Source organism: Leopardus geoffroyi, chromosome B1, assembly GCF_018350155.1.
Source record: "Leopardus geoffroyi isolate Oge1 chromosome B1, O.geoffroyi_Oge1_pat1.0, whole genome shotgun sequence".
Classification (NCBI taxonomy): Eukaryota; Metazoa; Chordata; class Mammalia; order Carnivora; family Felidae; genus Leopardus; species Leopardus geoffroyi.
The window spans coordinates 131,382,697-131,403,269 of NC_059327.1; the positions used below are offsets into that span (position 1 = coordinate 131,382,697).

Below are 20,573 nucleotides of genomic sequence, written 5' to 3' on the forward strand. Positions count from 1 at the left end.
TACTTTGAGTAAAATTTAAGATTTTAAGATTTAAGATTTAATAAGGCTAAAGATTTAAGATTTAATAAGGATATTGTAGGCCATATGGTATGATTTATTTCATGAGATCAATGACAATAGGTAATTAATTACACACTTCATGCTCAAGGCACTGAGTGAAATAAATACATGCATAAACTCATGATACTTATAGCAATTCTAGAAAGTGGATCTTACTATATTTTATTGATTTAAAGATATACTTTTTTCACATTTCTGCTTTTATTATCTATATGCTATCAAAATTGAAATCAGAATAACTATCACTTCAAACATTTTAGAAGTTATGTGAGTTTGGAAAATATAAGAAGGAAAGGAATTGAAGAGAATATCTTTGTTTAAATAAAATAATAAATTACCATGTTTACCACTATGTAACTTTTAACAAAAATCTCAAAAATGAAAAAATAAATTTGCCAATAACATAGTTTGTAGCACAGAGGCTGATGTGGGGCTTGACCCCACAAACTGTGGGATCATGACCTGAGCTGAAATCAAGAGTCAAATGCTCAACCAACTGAGCCACACAGGCGTCCCTTCATAGTTTGTAGTTTTTTTCTCTGTCTTTTCAGGAAAAAAAAAGTGTTCATGATTCTCCAAAAAGAAAAACCACATTCCACACCACCTGTATCATGTATAATATGTGAAACATTATTTGTCCAGTGCTCATGTGAGACTCAGCTGTGCAGGAGAGTGACTCGAACAACTAGATCATGGATCCTGAGTGTATCATCCGAGGTGAGAAGGTCAAAACTATGGACATAGGCAAGGATAATTTCTAAGCAGGAGTCAAAAGTTAAATTTCTGAAATCCAAAGCAAGTAAGGGTAAAAGACAGGGAGTTGCTGTCCAAATAGCTACACAAGGCAGAGAACATGGTTAGAATCAAAGATGGAGTTCAGTGTGGGGAGGACCAGAATGGGCAAGGGGTCAAAGCAGAATCTGCCAATATACACGGTGGCCTGAATTCACGGTTTAAATCAAACTAAAAACAGAAGAAATTAGTCATAACTGGAGAGGAGTTTAAATTTGGGCAATAGAGCAAAAGCACTAAGCATGAGTAATTTTTAATTGTAGGACACAGCTGTGTGCCCCACAACTCCTGCTCTTTGGAACAGATATGCCTTTGAGATACAGTCCACTGTACGGGGAGGCGATATTGGTGATTTCACTTGGGTGGGTCCTCCTGGAGCACTAATAATTCTAAGAGCCAATATCTGCCTAATTAAACAGATAAAATTCAAGATCCACTGAGACACTCTTGTGGATATTGAGCATAATCTTTGGTGCCTATCTTTTTATAAAGAAATAGTCATGTTAACATATGTTAGCACAACGCACCCAAATGACAGACTACCATGTGCCCCATAATCCAAGGGGATGACATTCTGTCAAGGCTTTTCTCATAACAGCCCTGCATTTATGACACAGCACTAGAGGAAGGCCATTTGCAGCTACAACCCCCATTGCTTTGTAGGCTAGTCATTCAATTTCCAAATAGAGCTGCCTCAAAAAAAAAAAAAAAAAGCCAATTTGTAAGGTTTAAGTGATAAGATTAAAATGATACACCTAGACTTATTAATTCATGAATATGAGCACTGTCTTCTAACACAAAAATATCTTAATGGACCTAATCTACACTGGGCAACCCCTATCAGACACTTTTATTGAGCATGAATAAATGTTTATGAAAAACTGCTCAAAGTTTTTATGTGTTTTGTATTTTTTAAAAAAGAGAATTTTTAAAAAAGAGATCAATTCCTATATCTACACAACAATGATGATTGATGCAGAAAATTTAGCCTCCAACATGAGTATTTTAGTCTGACATATCTCTATTCACTAGATAGATATGGCTTATCTGCACTACTTTAAGAGGACAACACTGAGCCAGAATGAAGATTGTTGCTGCAACATTTGCAATGTTCACTATAGTTTTAAACTGTTGTTTGGGATATCACTAGTTACTGACTGTAGCTAGCCTTTATTAAATGCTTAATATTCATCAGTGTTTTCTTTTTAAGTTTATTTATATGTTTTGAGAGAGAGAGAGTGCACACGTAATTGAGGGAGGGGCAGACAGAGGGGGAAAGAGAGAATCCCAAGCAGTTTCCATGCTATTAGCATGGAGCCTGATGCCGGGATTGAACCCATGAACCATGAGATTATGACCTCAGCCGAAACCGAAAGTGGGATGCTTAACCCACTGAGCCACCAGGTGCCCCCACCAGTGTTTTTTTTTTTTAAGAGATTGATGTATTTTGTCTTGTTTAACCCATACAACAACCTTCTGAAGTGGTATTACTTTTAATCATTTTACAGGTAAGGAAAAAAGGACTTATGGATGTTACATAAGTTATCCAAGGGGACACAATTACACAGGAACAACAGAAAAGTGCCTCTTTTAGGGAAAGGAGTATGGAGGGCTTGGGTAGTGGGTGGGAAGTGGAAGTTTGCTTACCATAGCATTTCTTACTGTAAATGAATAAATCAGAATTAATGGTGGTGTATCCATTTCCTCAAACTTGAATAACCTAAGCCCACTTGGGAAAGATGGATCGGTCCCTAATGCACATATCAAACTCCAAATATGATAAATTCACCAAATAAATGTATTTGTATCTATGTAACAGGGCTCTTCAACCCAGTGACCTCTGCTCCATTTAACAGTAATTGTACAACTATGCTGGGAGAAGAATCAATCCAGAGATGAGTTCTTTTAAAAACCAGTTGTTGGGGGAGGAGAAGGGGGTTCCTGGGTGGTTCAGTTGGTGAAGCATGTGACTTCAGCTCCACTCATGATCTTATGGTTCATGGGTTCGAGCTCCACATCTGGCTCTGTGCTGACAGCTTAGAGCCTGGAGGCTGCTTTGAATTTTGTGTCTCCCTCTCTCTCTGCCCTTCCCCTGCTTGTGCTCTCTCTCTGCCTCTCAAATAAATAAAAGCATTTAAAAAATAATTTTTAAAAAGTTGTTTCTTGCTGCCAAGGCATACCTGCCATAACCTAATATTCCATACATCTTTTAAGAATTCAAAAGGAAATAACTGTAAACAGAACTTAAATAATACAAAACATAAAACCCTGTTAAATATATCTAATGTATGAAATAAAATTCTTCCTTTAGCTAATACTAGGCATACATTGATATATTGGTATATTGGTATATCAGTAGCTACTGAAACTTCAATAATTGTGCTCTTAAGAAAAGAACTATTACCTGGTGCCATGATCTTGGGTTCTGATACCATTGTCCAATAGAAAGAACCAGGGCTCTTCAGAGAAATGGCTGACTCCAGAGCTGGGGCCAGAAGCACCTTAGGGTGCCAGAAAGTAAGGCAGTGCTCAGAGAACAGAAGGATGGGGTCTGTCAAGGGAACCAAGGTGAAAGAGCTCCTAATGGCCAAAGCTGGAACAATTTAAGCAACAAAATAAATACCTGGTATTAGATGATAATCTAAAACATAAAATAGAGATCCCAAGTCTATACTGATATAAATAAATGATGTAATAAGTAAGCAAATGAGGAAGAAGAGACAATTCTTTATTTTTTCTAAAGTTTATTTATTTATTTTGAGGGAGAGAGAGAAAATGGGGGAGGGCCAGAGAGACAGGGAGAGAGAAAATTGCAAGCAGGCTCCATGCTGTCAACACAGAGCCTGATGCAGGGCTTGATCCCATGAACCATGAGCCAAAATCAAGAGGTGGACGCTTAATCCACTGAGCCACCCAGGTGCCCCAAGACCATCCTTTCTTACAGAAGAATCTCTTGTAATTTACATGGATTCTCACTTTTCCAGCAAGTGGAGCTCACATTGCCCCCCTGCCCCGCCCCACATTTGAGTGTGGGCTACAAGAGTGACTTGCTTCCAAGAAGAGAGCAACTACAGCAGAGACAAGGAGGAACTTCAAAGTAGGGAAAGCTGGCAAGCATTGCCTTGGCCAGGTAATTAAGATTAACATCATATTAATAAATGATGGTGAAGGCATGTAGCCTTGCTCTGATGTGATGAGAATTCAGCTCCCTGGTCTTTTTCCCAAAACCTATAACCCCAGGCTAATCATGACAAAGACATTACACAAACCCACATCGAGGGAACACTCTACAAAATATTCTCTCCAAACTGCCACATTCGTAAAGAACTAGGAAAGATGGAGAACCTGAGGAGACTGACACGTGATGACTAAAGGTAATGTGGTGTCCTGCAGGGACATACTGGAATAAATAGTGGATATTAGGGAAAAAAATTAGTGAAATCCATATAAGTCTGGAGTTCAGATAATAGTAATATACCAATGTTGTTTCCTTAGTGTCACAAAGGTACCACAGTAATATAAAACATTAACAGAGAAATTGGTGGAAGGGTATATATACTAGAACTCTCTGTACTATCTTTGCAACTTCTCTGTCATCAAAAGGTATTCTAACATTAGAAGTTTATTTTTTTTAATTTTTTTTTATTACGTTTCTTTATTTTTGAGAGGCAGAGAAAGAGCACGAGTGGGGGACAGGCATAGTGAAAGGGAGACACCGAATGCAAAGCAGGCTCCAGGCTCTGAGCTGCCAGCACAGAGCCTGACGTGGGGCTCAAACCCATGAACCGCAAGATCATGACCTGAGCCGAAGCCGGACGCTCAACTGACTGAGCCACCCAGGTGCCCCCAGAAGTTTATTTTTAAAAAGAGAACTATTGCTTTCTTCACACTGTGCCATTCTTAAAAGGTATACAATGAAAAATCTTGTATCGGATGCATTCTGACATTTCTAATTGTTCTGCCATGGTAAGTCACCTTGAAAAGACTGCATTCAGATTGAGCAACCTAACAATTCAATTATATGCCACAAACCATCTGCACTTGGGATGTTGTGAGACACAAGCTCTCTGGCCTCAATTATAATAGCAGGATCCTTTTTTGATCTGACTCCTTTGTTTGTAGTAAAGGCTAAAGCCTGGTAGTAAAAATAAATAAACAGTAAATGAAGAAAAACGAGATCAATAAAACAATCATGTCATTACAGGTACTCAGCTGAGTCTGGAAGAAAACGAACAAGGAATGTTTTGAGAAGTTGCCTCATAAGAAGAGGGGTTGGGATGGGAAGTTACATTAAATAACCTATTCAGTAAAAATGTATTGCTCGCCTTTGGTGAGCTAGCTAATCCAGAAACAGGGAGAAAGGACAGAGCTCCTGTACTTCTCATGGAAGTCACAATCTGGGGAAAAGACTGACATGGAAAGGGAAAATTTAAATGCACTGGGAAGTGCTAAAGCCTTTTCCCTCCAATGTTTGTACTTTATAAAATATGCTGGATGCTGTCTCAACATACCACCTCACTCTGCACCATCAGTGGTTACAAATTCAGGGGCCATTCCAGATTGGGAGCAAAAATAATTTTCAGATTAAAAGCTACCTCAAAAAACTGTATCCTTTTTTTTTTTTAGAAAGCCATTACTTAATGGTAATTTCTCTGTCTCTTCCAAATATTCCCCTTGCTACCACCATCCAGTCTTTTGTTATTTAACCATTTCATGCCCACTTATGAATAAGTCACCATCGTGAACTACTAGTATAGGCTTATCCTTGAAAGGAGACTTCTGATTCCCAAAGATCTATAAATGCAACCTCTAAGTGTAGAATATGTTTTTACAAGTGCCATGCGGATTTCTTATCTCCTTTGCCTAGCAATATGTGCAAAACATGTTACCTGATGTCTCCTGACCTGACCAGTAAACCATGGCACCATTTGGGATTTCTTTTGTAATCAATTTTATTGAGGAATAAAATATGCTCGCCTTAAGTGCACATTTCAACAAGTTTTGACAAATGAATATAACCACCAATGATAAAGATATCATTGAGAAAGATATTAAATTTTCTCATCACTCCAAAATTTCCTTCATCCCCCACCCTCAGCCCAACCCAGCCCAATCATTGTCTTAATTCACATAGTCTCAGACACAGGTGCCAAGATAGGATTAGCCATGAAGGAGATTTAGGGGAAATAATGTGAAGGATATAGGAGAGAGGACTCAGGGTGTGGAGAGCCTGTAGAGCAATGCAGCTCTGACACCTGTAAAAGAAAAGTGGAATGCCGGAAGAGGGGGTAAAAAGAGATTCTTAGACTGTAAAGTGCAATTCCAAGAAAGCTTTGGCCAGCCAGAGGTGTCCTCAGGCAATCTCCCATTGGAGAAGGCCTGTGTCTCTTAGCAATGGACTGAATCTAGATCTCCTCTGTGCTCAGCCATTGACTGGGGATAGTATTTCATGTATGATGTGACACAGTTTGTTTATCTACTCACCTACTCCTATATCCTGTCACTTGATGCATTATTTCTAGTTTGGGGCTATTATAAATAAAGCTGCTACGAGAATTTCTGTATAATTGTTTGTGTAAACATATCTTTCATTTTTTTCTAAATATTTATTTTATTTATTTTGAGAGAGAGAGGGAGAGAGAGAGAGAGCAGGGGAGGGGCAAAGAGAGAGGCGAGAGAGAGAATCCCAAGGAGGTTCCATGCTGTTAGCACAGAGCGCATTGCGGGGCTCGAACTCACGACCATGAGATCATGACCTGAGCCAAAATCAAGAGTCAGACCCTTAACCAACCAAGTCACCCAGGTGCCCCATATACTTTCATTTCTGTTAGGTAAACACACAAGAATAGGATTGCTGGGTCATATGGTATGTGTAGTTTAACTTTAGAAAAACTGGCCAAACTTTTTTCCCAAGTATCTGAGTCACATATTTTACAAGATTTCCAGTTTCCAGTTGCCCACACCCTCTCCAACACATGGTATTGTCAGTCTTTTCCAGTGTAGCCCTTCTAGTGGGTATGTAAAGATGTCTCATTGTGGTTTTCATTTGTCTTTCCCTGATGACCAGTGATGAGAAGCATCTGTTCATGGGTTTATTGGCCACCCCTAAGTTTCCCCAGAGTTTCATCCCATTAGAGCATCTGCTCAAAAATCATTTCAATCAGATGCAGGTGTAAATGAGGTTCCTGGGTGTAATCTATTAAGTATAGCTCCTGATGAGTCAGCGTTCCCTACTGAGGGAAGAATAGTAAAATAATCTAAAAAATATAATAACCTCAAGAAGGTTGGAAACCATGTAAGCCATTGTTTCAAAAAATATATATATACAAAATACTTTTATATGTATTTACATATATCTATATAAATATACATATATATTTTTCCTTCATTTAACTTCATGTCACCAAGCTAACACATTTTGTCAGTTTATAATTGCATTCAGTGCTAAAAACAATTCCAATAACAGGGACTTAAAATACATATTCTTCTTACAAAACAGAAGTAAACATTTAACAACATTGGTTCAAGAATATTAGTGCTGAAGTACCTGAGATTTTTCTCACCTTTTTTTCAAGGTCCCAAGACGGATGCTCTGACCTCAGCCATTCCATCCCATTTCCGGAAGGCAGAAAGAGGAAGTGGAGAGGAACAACAGTATGGCTCCCAGCTGGGGCAGCCCTTTAAGAGTTGTCCTGGAAGCCCCACCCACTGACTTGTGATTGTATCTTATTAGCCATCTAATTGTAGAGAGGCTTGGAAATGTGAATTTAAACTGGGGATGTTATTGTGACTAAAAATAAACAAAGATTCTGTTACTCAGTAAGGACAGAGTGGAGACTAAGTAAGCAGCTGGGAACCTGCAGTGTTCTTCCCCTCACACTTGAGGGTGCTAAAAAAATTACCTCTGGGGTGCCTGGGTAGCTCAGTCGGTTGAGCATCGGATTTCAGCTCAGGTCATGATCTCACGGTTCGTGGGTTTGAACCCCATGGGCTCTGTGCTGACAGTTCAGAGCCTGGAGCCTGCTTCGGATTCTGTGTCTCCCTCTCTCTCTGTCCCTCCCCTGCTCATACTCTGTCTCACTTTGTCCCTCAAAAATAAATAAATATAAAAAAAAAACCTTAAATTACTGTTCTCTATTTAATCACTTTTTTTTAAACGTTTCTTTTAATTTTTTTTTTTCAACGTTTATTTATTTTTGGGACAGAGAGAGACAGAGCATGAACGGGGGAGGGGCAGAGAGAGAGGGAGACACAGAATCGGAAACAGGCTCCAGGCTCTGAGCCATCAGCCCAGAGCCTGACGCGGGGCTCGAACTCCCGGACCGCGAGATCGTGACCTGGCTGAAGTCGGACGCTTAACCGACTGCGCCACCCAGGCGCCCCTATTTAATCACTTTTAATTCATGCTTAATACATCTAGCTTCTGTCATGTAACTTCTCTTTTTCTATATTTAATTTTTTCAGTATATTTTATCCTTTCTGGAGTATTTATCTATAATTAAATCCCTTCTTTTAAAAATGTCTTCCTTGCTTTATAGAAAATTATGCTGATGACCCACCCACTGTCAGGCTACTCCTCAGCCTCCTATCTTAACTCTTTGCCCCTCTTCTCTTCTTATTTCTATACATTCTCACTGGCAATTATCATTCACACCTGTGGCATCGATTTTAACATAATCTGTCTCCCCCCACCACCATTGGTTCTTCTTAGCCTCAGATTTGAATTACAAATCACCTACGAGATACCTCCTTGAACTGCCGACAATCTGCTAGATTCTTCTATCTGGATATCTTACAAGAAAATCAAATTCTAGATTTTCAAATTGAACTTGTCCCCTTTCCTTTCTTTCACCCCAAATCTCCCATAGCTTCTATCCCAGCCGATGTTACAGAATGAATAAAGATAAGGAGCAAAAGACACATCCAAAAAATTATAAATCCCCTATTATGACTCAGAATCAACACTAAAATATTTTTATGCCCCATCTCATTTAATTTTCCCCATAACCCTGTAAGAAAGGCACTTTAGTATATGCATTTTATAGTTGCAGAAACTGAGACTTAGAAAAGAATAATTAAAACCAGAGAGCTAATAAATGATATTCTTTCTTAGTCTTGAGTCCAAAATCAGCCTAGAAACACTAGGCTGTTTCTCTCTCTTCCCACCTCCCCCCCCCCATTAAGATATTTAATATAACTTTCCTATGCATCTAACTGCCTAGGGAAAGTGACTCCTACCTCAACCTTCACAAAATTCAGCAAAGTGTACCTTATAAATAAGTTTAAATAGTCATATCCCACAGCCATTGATTTTAATGCAGGATCTTAGCATTTCTTGTCCACACTAATACAGATACTTCTAAAAGTCTTCTTACCAGTGTTACCAGATTTTCCTTTCTCCATTCTCACAAAAAAAAGATACTTGCAAAACTGAATTCTGACCATGTCAGTACTTTGATCATATTCCTCCAGTGACATTTTATTATACATAAAATAAAGGCCAGGTCCTCAATGTGATAAATAGCCTGTCATAGCTGAGCCAATGTCTCCTTCTCCCCATCACCTCACATTTGTCCTATGCTTCAGCCATGAGGTAATACTTGATGATTCACTATCTTTGCATATCCCTTCCCTTCAGTCTGTCTTGACAACTCCTTTTCCTTCTTTGGCATTTGGATCTCATATCATACTCTCTTGGAGACTTCTGGCTCTTCCACACAAATGTATTTCTCTCTCTGTATCTCTGTCTCTCTCTCTGTCTCTCATGAACCATGGTACTCTACTATATATCCCAATACCTAAACAAGAATGAGACAATCAACTCTGATCTCTCTGAGGTCAACAACTGTGTCTCTCTAAATGTCTATGAATTTAGTGCCTGAAATAGTACCTGTTGCTAGAAGCTCACAGTCAAGTATGAGACATGTTAAAAAATATGTAACAGAGTAAACTATGTCCTACCACAGGATGGACTCAAGATATCATATTAACATAGATATTATTTATCTGTACCTTGTGTTATGCTATTTCTTCTCCTTCCTCACAATAAGCAAAAATAATGAAATAGGTTAACTTAGGTTTTGTAAGATGTTAGTGACATGAGAAAGAGACTAGTATTACATCTTCTAAACAGCCAGTGAAAAGCAATGGGTGTGTTTTACATGTACAGGACTTCCCTCTTCCCTCATTCTACAACACATGGTATACCTGCTCCTGACTCTCATAATATTAGTTCACTTTGCCAAAGTAACAACAGCTCCAAGTTTCAATAAGTTACTACCACAAATGTTTTTTGCCAATAGATGTTAAATTTAACTACATCTCGACTCCAGGCACAGGCACTGCTCAGTTGGTCTTCTCATTCCAGGACCCAGGATAAAACAGTCACCATCTGAGACTTGTTAAAATAGCCCAAGAGCAAGCTGCTCCACATAATTGCGTCCCATGACTCTGCCACCTCTACTCACATGTACCTCAGCAAATCACATGGCCAAGGCTGCTGATGAGGCACTAAGAGTCAAATGGCAATGGCAATGAGATATAAGCCTCTTACAAGAGAGGAAATGATTGCTAACAATAAGGCAACCTACCTCACTAAGGTATTTGTTTTTTAATTTTTGTTTGTTTGTTTTTTGTAAACAGCACACAGCAGTGGAAAGAGGACTCATCAGAAGTCACGAGGCAAAAACATTTGTCTCTGCTCTTGTCCATCTCATTCAACTTCACTAAGATTCAGTTTCCTCATTGATAAAATGAAAGGATTGGGCTAGATCATCTGAAAGGTACCTTCTAGTCTGAATTATGTAACCAAATTATTTTATTTTATTTATCTTAATTTATTTATTGTAGGGAGAGAGCACACATATGAGTGGCAGACAGGAGCCGAGGCAGAGGAGGAGAGAGAAAGAGACAGAGAGAGGGAGAGTGAGAATCTTAACCATGTTCCACGTTCAGCACAGAGCCCAACACGGGTTTGATTCCACGACCCTGAGATCATGACCTGAGTTGAAATCAAGAATTGAATGCTCAACCGACTGAGTCACCCAGGTGTTTTATGTGACTAAATATTTTAGATGGAGTGTAAAGCAAACATAAGAAGATTATGAAGAAACACTGCTTCCCAGTAGGCCACTCAAGTTTTGTGTCACATTATCTCATTCTATCAAGTCACAATTTTTAAGGCCTGGTTCAAACACATTATATCACAGATGTAAATCATTTTATACTTTATTGTGGGATTATTTTTTTTCTGTCACACGTTAGAAGAACCACTTTGCTTATCTCCCATCTGACAAATATGTAAGCCATATGTGCTCATATCTCTTAAGAGTTTTTTCAGTTGCAAATAACAGGTATTATAACCACATTTTTGTACACAACAAAGATGATTTATTAGTTAACATACCTACAAAGTCTAGAGGAGGGCCGGCTTCAGGTATGCCTGATTTGATGACTAAATGATTTTACCAAGAATCTTTATCTCAAGACTGACTCCTCTTGTGGTTACAAAACAGTTGCCAGTTGCAACTGAAATAACGGATGCTTTTCCTTCTAGTGCAAGAGGAGAGCGCTTACCATCCCAATGATCCACTAAAATTTCTGGGCTATCCTCTGAGTGGATCAACTTTTGTCCAATTCCCTGAACCAATAACCAGTCAGAAAGAGAATATAACTTGCTCTTTAGTTTCTGCCCACACAGATCCCCATGCCTTTACTCAATGGAGAAGGGGTAGAGGGAATACTGGAGGCATAACTGATCGAGCCTATAACAAAAGTCAAAAATTTATAAGGATATTTTAATTATTGCTTTGTAATTAAAATATTTAGTGAGGATATTTGCTTTGTAAACTTTATCAATATTGAGTAATATATCACTATCTTATAGAGAAGAATAAAAAATCCACCATATTTACATATCCACAAACATATTTTTATGCTCTAATAGGAGATACGATAACTAATTCTAATCTGGATTTTGTAAACTTCCAGTGTTTTTTTTTTTTTGTTTTCTGGTTTTTTGGTTTTTTTTTGTTTTGTTTTGTTTTTTTGTTTTTTTTTTACTAAAAGTACCTATTTGAGTAAATTTAAATTATCTAATTTGTAGAAGCACCTAAAAGTCTTTCTGGAAAAAAAAAAAGTTTCTCTATAAATGATTAAATATTTGTGAGGGAAAAATATAAATCCACTGTATTACCCCCAGAAATTTCTGTTTATTCTTTTAGCTTGCATTTAAGATCTTAACAATATCATAAAGTATTTTGCTAGATTAACTCTTTTATTGACATAAACAGAAGATTCTTGTTTTTGTGGAAATAGGAGACCACTACATTTGAGGAGGAGGAGTCCAAGATTAAAACTACACAGCACACCACAAATGCCAATTCCTTTCTGGTTTATTTTTATCTCATTAAATAACTTCCTCTTCTCAGGAAAGTAGACCATATGGGCGGTGTGTGGAAGAACTAAACAGGAGGGATGTTTTTGGCTTCTGGAGAATCAGGTCTTACAGATGTGGCTTGAGTCTTTTGTATGAAATATCGGAAATTCCTAGAGCATTGGCCACACTTATTCCAAAGGAAATGCCAAAATGTATTTCACACACAAATGTAAGCGATTTTTGGATTATCTGCTTTTGTTCCTCTCCAATAGCTTGGAAAATTGAGTCAACTGCATGTGAACTTCTTATTCACAGCTAGACAGAATATAGCCTCCTCTGAATTATTCATGCTAATTATGGAGAAGGAAAAAAAATCATGAATAAATTAAATCCACAGATGAACAAAAATATCTGTATTTCCATGGCATATTGCATTTATCACTGAAATAGGATATTTAACAGTATATTGTGTTTATAATGTTTTGTCTATTAAGACTTGGAATTTGGGGGGCACCCAGTGATTAGCAATGGAAGCACACACTAGAACCACAGAAATCAAAAATCACAGTTGGTCATCTGAAAGAATTTAGTGTTTTATGGAAGACAGATAAGAATATTAAGGTTTACAAAACAGTAAGACAATTGCATAGGGACACAAGGGCCAAGAAAGAAGGAGCTTGCAGGAACCAAGATATTTAAGAATAGATAACATATAAGTTGAATGTTAAAGAATGAGTTATCTAGCTGATAAGGAAGGCATACTGAAATAAGGAAACCTCAGAGCTCACAAAAAAACAAACATTTCTGTTGAGTTTTGTACAGCTCTGAGTAGCGTGGAAGTCTAGGGGCTTGGCTGTTGCCACAGCCTTAACTGGTATCACAAGAAGTTATGGCAGTTAGAGGACGCCTGGATGTCTCAGTCAGTTAAGTGGCCAACTCTTGATTTCGGCTCAGGTCATGACTTCAGGGTTCATGTTGGATTCTGTGCTGACAGTGCGGAGGCTGCTTGGGATTCTCTCCATTACTCTCTGCACCTCCCCAACTCACTAAATAAATAAATAGATAAATATTTTTAAAAAGTTATGGCAGTTAAGATTAAAGTATTATGCAAAGAACCAAAGCTTCTGAGGACTTACTTTTTAAAGTGTAGATTACTGGGGCGCCTGGGTGGCTCGGTCGGTTAAGCATCCGACTTCGGCTCAGGTCATGATCTCACGGTCCGTGAGTTCGAGCCCCACATCGGGCTTTGGGCTGACGGCTCAGAGCCTGGAGCCTGTTTCCAACTCTGTGTCTCCCTCTCTCTCTGCCCCTCCCCTGTTCATGCTCTGTCTCTCTCTGTCTCAAAAATAAATAAATGTTAAAAAAAAAAAATAAAAAAAAAAATAAAAAAAAATAAAGTGTAGATTACTGGATGCCACACCTGACTGATAAATAGGAATACTAGCATTGGTCCCAAGAATCTGCACTGTTAACAAATTAACCAGATATTTCAAATGTTCACTAAAATTTGACAATTTGTTCTATGGCATTTTAATAACGTAGGAAGTCTTAAGAGATGCAAATTCCTGGGCCCATCAAGACATTGACCTCAGTCATCATTATTTTTTTCGTGGTTTCCCAGGTGATTCTAATGTACCAACAAGTTTGAACATCACTTGTCTGAAGGAATGATCAGTCCATTGTTTTTCTTACCTTTTTGTTGACACATCTCTGCAATGACATTTAAGACCAAAAATCAGAGTTCTTTCTGTAGGTACTAAAACCCATTTCTACTAGTGCCATTGTAATGACAATCTGGTTTTTGTGTTTGTGTTTGCCAAAACTTTGAAACCAACCTTGCAATCTAGTACAACCACCTAATTACGTCTTTATCTAAAGCACAATCAGGATAACTGAAAGAATATTAGGGAAAACAAAATCGTTAGGAAGAAAGTATCTGGAAATCTCAAGTGCTGTGTATTGAGATTAAGAAATGATCAAAGAGCTCTGTTTCAGGTGGCTCCAGAACCTTAGTTTCATTAATATATTTTGACAGTCTTTCTATACATGTGAATATGCCAACTAATTTGTGGGTTTTCAAGTATACATCAAGTGGATTTTCAAGCCCACTTTGAGACCACTTTTTATTTGTTATAATTTAGGAAAAACACAGTGGTTTTTTCCAGTTTTACTGAGATATAATTGAAATAACATTGTATGAGTTTAAGGTGTACAACATAATGATTGGACATACAGATATATTCTGAAATGATTACCAAAATATGTTTAGTTAAAATTCATCACCTCATATAGTTACAATTTGTTTTTCTTGTGACGAGAAATGTTAAGGTCTACTCTCTTAGCAACTTTCAAATATACAATAGAGTATTGTTCACTGTAGTTGTCATGCTGGACATTATATCCCCAGGATTTCTTTATTTTATAAGTAGAAATTTGTACTTTTTGATTATCTCCACCCCTGGCAACCACCAGTCTGTTCTCTTTTTCTATGAATTCATGTTTTTAGATTCCACATATACAGTATTCATCTTTCTCTCTCTGACTTATTTCACTTAGCATAATGCTCTCAAGATGACTCCATGTTGTCATAAATAGCAGGATTCCCTTCATTTTTATGACTGAATAATATTTTCTTATTATAAATATACATATTGGAAAAATAAATATAATATTTAATAATATTTTTGTGTTTTCCCACACGCATTATATATATATATATATATATATATATATATATAGCTATATATATAGTTGTTTCCATGTCTTGGCTACTGTAAATAACACTGCAATAAACACAGGGATGTAGCTATCTCTTCAAGGTGGTAACTTCATTTCCCTCACATATATATCCAGAAGTAGAATTGCTGGATCATATGGTATATCTATTTTTAATTTTTTGAGGAAACTCCATACTGTTTTCCATAGTGGCTGCACCAATTTACATTCCCACCAACAGCATACAAGTGTTCCCTTTACTCCATATTCTCATCAACATTTGTTATCCCTTGTTTTTTTGATGATAGTCATTCTAACAGGTGTAAAGTGATATCTCATTTTGGTTTTGATTTATATCTCCTTGATGCTTAGTGATGTTGAGCACCTTTTTATATACTTCTTGGTCATTTGCATGTGTTCTTTGGAAAAATGTCCATTCAGTTCCTCTGAACATTTTTTATTGGATTGTTTTTTGCTATTGAGTTGTACAAGTGCTTTATAAATTTTGCATACTGACCCCTTATTAGGTATATGACTTGCAAATATATTCTACCATTCTTGCCTTTCATTCTGTTGATGGGTCCTTTGTTGTGCAGAGGTATTTTTATCTCACTTGTTCATTTGCTTGTTTTTCCTAATACCTGTTGGAGGCAATAACTCTTTATTTTCCTCAGATAAAACCATTATAAGAAGGTGCTATTTATTTGTTTGTTTGTTTGTTATTCCGCATGGCTCTTTTCAGTTTATTGCTCAAAGGAGTTACTCCAGTCCAAGTTAAAAGCAGACCCCAAATGGTTATATTGGGTTATATATGTTAATGGTTATATAATGGTTACATAATATAATGGTTACATTATACTTACATTATACAAGCTGTGAGGTTTTTAAACTTGTGGGAGAAAAAACAAAAACAAAAAAAAAAAAAACTTGTGACAAGGAACAGAAGGGAAATTCTATTCATTGCAAGGAAATCCTCCTTTAAGCTTCAGTGAGCCAAAAGCACTTAAAACCTATGAACCTTCAGCTGATCGTCCTTAGCCAGTCCAATCTCTACGAGGAACTGATATATGCTCTTGCACTAGTCACCCTGTAAGGGAATTACTTCTCTTGAGTATATTCTGAATGCTCAATTACAGTACCATTGCAGACAAATTTCTGAAACGCCTTCACCAGTTTCTTTTTATCAGAAACATCAGCGATTCCTTGGAGAGTAATAAGGATCTTCCTGCCATTTCTCTGTTGAATTCTTACATGGATATTATCCTCAGTGCCAACAGAAGCAGATCATCACCCTTATTTGCATAAGCAAAAGAGTCCAAAGAGTGGAGGTTCTGGATGGCAGACATATGATATGATTCCTTTTCCTTGGTGGAAAGGGCCTGTGGAAGGCAGCAGCTAGAGAAGGCTGGTGGGGGCATGGTGATTTAGGAAGCTAGGGGACTGGGGGGGTGGGGTAAAGGGGGTGCTGAGTTCTCAGCAGTGGCTCAGTGACTGGGGCCAGGAAGGTACTTTTTAAATAGATGCTGACCCCTCAAACCTGTACTGCACAGTCACTACCTGTTTGGCAGTACATCTTCCCAGTGTTAAAGGACAAAGGAGGCAGTCAGTTACTGACTTAATTTCCAGCTGTACCAGAAGGTAGAAAGAAGCTAAAACTAGTCTCTACTTGTTTTGGATAGACAATGGTGAGAAAGATAAGGACATCGAGGAGATGGGTGTAAGAGGATGATTCCACTTATTTGTTGGCTGAAATAATGGAAGTACCAGAGCTTTTAATACTAATGGGAGATGAGGGGAAGAGAAAGAAAAAAGCAATAAATTACACGTTTATTTATTTATTTATTTTATTATTATTTTTTTTTTTTTTTGCTGAAGATAGTTCCCAGCTGTTTGGAGTCTGGGGCCAGTGTTGTTTACCATGGAAACTTAGCTTGCTGAATAAAACAAACACTAAGGTCATGCCTGATTTTGTGTGTGGTAAGTAGTGAAACCACCGCCCTTCCCCACAGTGTTCTCTCCAAACTATTTCTACATAATGGCAGGAAGTGAAAAGGAAAGTGTGCAATCCAACCTAAAGTGTCTCTTTTATCACTTTCCTAACAATGTCTTCAGGCCAGATACGAGCATTCAATACATTTTGTCCAGTGTAATGCATCTAGTAAAATGCTGTTTTGTTGTTGGCCTGTAGCATCAGTATCACCAAAAGCATTCATGATATTGCACAAAGTATTATATACAGGAAGTCAAATACATTTACTCATTGTTTTTATAAGGTTAAAAATCAAAGTCAATTGATTGCATGGATGGGTCAGGTAAACAAACACAAGGTGAACCCGTGACATTTTGCGGCACCAGGAAGTAAGGAAGTACTAAAAGGGGGAGGGGAGGGATGGTAGATGTTAAAGGAACAAAGGAGCCAAGCTGAAAGATCACAATGATCAAAGCTAGAACAATTTGAATAATGAAAATAATTAATGTAGTATTGGATTGTAATCTAAAGTATAAAATAAATATCTATGAGCTATATGGATGTAAACAAATGGAGGAAAAGAGACAAATCTCCCTTAAAGAAGAATTTTTCATAATTTATATAGATACCCTCCCTCCCCTCTAGAAAGTAGAGTTTAATTCCCCTATCCTTTGAATGTGGGGTGGACTTAGTCACTTGCTTCCAAAGACTAGAATAGGGAAAAGGAAAAATAACTTTACCGTGGAAAAACGTGACAAACATTACCTTGACCAGATGATCAGTGTTAAAATCATTGGTGATAAATCATGTTAATAGCATGTGTGCCCTGATATGATATGATAAGAATAACATTTCTTCATGTGGTATTCTTCCCCAAAATTCATGACCTCACTTCAGTCATGAGAAAGACATCAGACAAACCCAAATTCAGGATATTCTATAAAATACCTAACCAATACACCTTAAAATCATCAAAGTCATGAAAAACAAGAAAAGACTGAGAAACTGTCACAAGACCAGAGAAGACTAAAAGAAATATGATGACAAAGTACTATATGGTATTTTATCTGAGTTGAGTCCTAGAGAAAAAGACATTGGTGGAAAAACCAGCGAAATCCCACAATTCAAATTAATAGTAATTCCCTGGCATTGGCTTCTTAGTTTTGACAAATACGCCCTGGTTATGTAAGATGTTAATGATAGGAGAAACTAGGTGAACGGTTTATGGGACTCTCCATGCTATCTTTGCAATTTTTCTGAAAATCTAAAACTATTCCAAAATAAAAAAAAAAAAAAACTATATTGAAAGACAAGTCAACATTTAAAAGCATATGGGATGAAACTATCCCAATGCATGTATTTGACACATAATGTGCAGGTAATTTAAAAAATTGTTGTGGGGTGGCTGGATAGCTTGGTCAGTTAAGTGTCCAACTCTTGATTTTGGCTCAGGTCATGATCTCATGGTTCATGGGATGGAACCCTGAGTGGGACTGTGTGCTGACAATGGGGAGCCTGCTTGGGATTCTCTCTTTTTCTCTCTCTCTGCCCCTTCCCATCCACCATTCTCTCTCTCTCTCTCTCTCTCTCTCAAAATAATAATTTTTTTTTAATTTGTGTGAATTAGGTGTACTTTAGAAGGAAAATGCCAAGGACATATTATGATAGTTGTATGCATGTAATTTAAAGTGGTTCCGCTTTTTTGTGACAATTCAGGAAGCCTTCTTATATCAGCTTTCTTCTTTTTCCTAATGCAAACAAATAAAAGATTAGTATCACTTAAGTGCTTTCAAGGGTAAATTTCTTCCAAGCAATACTGAACCTGACACCATTACACAACAGGATAAAAACTTCACAGATTTATTCACCTAATATCTATTATTAGATCCCAAATTCACCTGCGGTGGATTACTTTTTCTGTTAATTCATAGTGTTTGACATTCTTTCTCTTCAGCTGGTATGTGCTTTAGTTCCAGATGAGGTCCTGCAGCCTCATTAACTGCTTCTGTTTCCCTTTCTTGGCCATCACTGCCTTTTTTTTATCCTGTTGCTTAGAGAGGGAGCAGAAGAATTTGGAGGAGAGCTTTATTTCCATCACAAATTGTATAAAACTTGATCATTGTTGGATAGCATTCAAGTTACTCTGACCTCTTTAGTCTTGCTTCTAAGTCAGTGTTTTTTTTTTTTTTGTTTTTGTTTTTTTAATAATTTTATTTATTTTTGAGACAGGGAGAGACAGAGCATGAGCAGGGGAGGGGCAGAGAGAGAGGGAGACACAGAATCCGAAGCAGGCTCCAGGCTCTGAGCTGTCAGCACAGAGCCTGATGTGGAGCTCAAACTCACAGACTATGAGATCATGACCTGAGCCGAAGTCGGATGCTCAACCAACTGAGCCACACAGGTGCCCCTAAGTCAGTGTTTCTTAAGGAGTAGTGTGAAGATCACCTGCCTCAGAGTCACCTGGGATGTTGACTCCTGGGCCAGACGTACTGACTGGGGTGGGGCCCAGAATCCAATTTGAACACTGGTCCCAGGTGACTTTTTTTGTCCACCATTCTGAAAGGTCACACCTCTCAGGACATCCCAAAGGAACTTTCACTTTTAGTTTTAGCTTCCTTATATGGAAGACATTGAGACATTTTTAAAGTCTCCTAACTCCAAGTGAAAACTGAGGTGCTCCACAATTCAGAGGCTGAGAAAGCTTCGCCCTCAACTCTTTTTGTAGGAAGAATCTATTAGCCCCATAATAAAGGACTCATAAAAATAAAACGTCTCATGACTGTGTCTCAATCTCAGCATTTCTAAGGGCGTGTTAAGCCCTCTTCTAAGACGCAGATATAAAAGGCTACATTGACGAGTGTTCTTACACATCTAAACACTATTTCCATATATGTGCTTCCTTATTTTTAATGAATTTCTTGCCAGTTTTCTAAACTAATGATATAGTATCGAGCGTCACATATATAATATAAATAGAGAACTAAGCTAAACTTTGGTGAAGAATATATCACTTAGCTGACATTACTTGGTTTAAAAATTCCCTGAAAAGACATTTATTTTCTCAAAGTTAGCATAATTTGAAGTGTTTGTGCTTTATATTTGTTCTACTTTTCTTTGATAGCTAAATTCCCATTGTCTGCCTCATTGTGACATAACATTCTCATTTTCTTCTCATTTCATTTAAAACAGTCAAGTTGTCTTTCATGTTAATTAGCTTCAAACAAGAAAAAATATCTCTGTGCACATAATAACCAACTCCAAATAGGCATTATTTCATTAACTTCACACTTTAGAGACATGGTGGCTGCTTATTAAAGTATAGCAGAGCTGGTATAAATTAAATCTCAATGGGTCATTCATTAACAAGGCAGTATAAAGTGCCCTGGAAAGCTATATCCTTTGACTAAATTTAGTGGTATTTTTCCCATAAAATTTACCCAATGTTGCCCTTGTAGTTCAAACACAAAACCATTTTAATTGATTTCTAAAATCCTTTTCCCAAAAATAATAACTTAAAAGGAAGAGATTAATGCTGATTAAACCATATGACAAAACAAATCTAAAACATCAGCCCTGATGTTTCTAACCAAAGGCTATTAAGGCCTGTACATATGTTTTTCTGCACAGATTCATTATTTCCTAAGAAAATAATATGCAAAA

The 20,573-nt window shown here is 37.4% G+C and overlaps 1 long non-coding RNA gene and 1 pseudogene across 1 annotated transcript in view; both read right to left on the minus strand.

Moving 5' to 3' along the window:
• LOC123595365 overlaps positions 1–11,361 on the minus strand; it is a 221,692-nt gene extending 210,331 nt beyond the window's left edge. Inside the window, exon 1 of the long non-coding RNA XR_006711147.1 lies at positions 11,258–11,361. This is a non-coding gene — a long non-coding RNA (uncharacterized LOC123595365). The remainder of the gene's footprint in view (positions 1–11,257) is intronic.
• Positions 11,362–15,883: 4,522 nt separating this feature from the next.
• Positions 15,884–16,290, minus strand: LOC123595352 (annotated as a pseudogene).
• Positions 16,291–20,573: the final 4,283 nt, after the last annotated feature.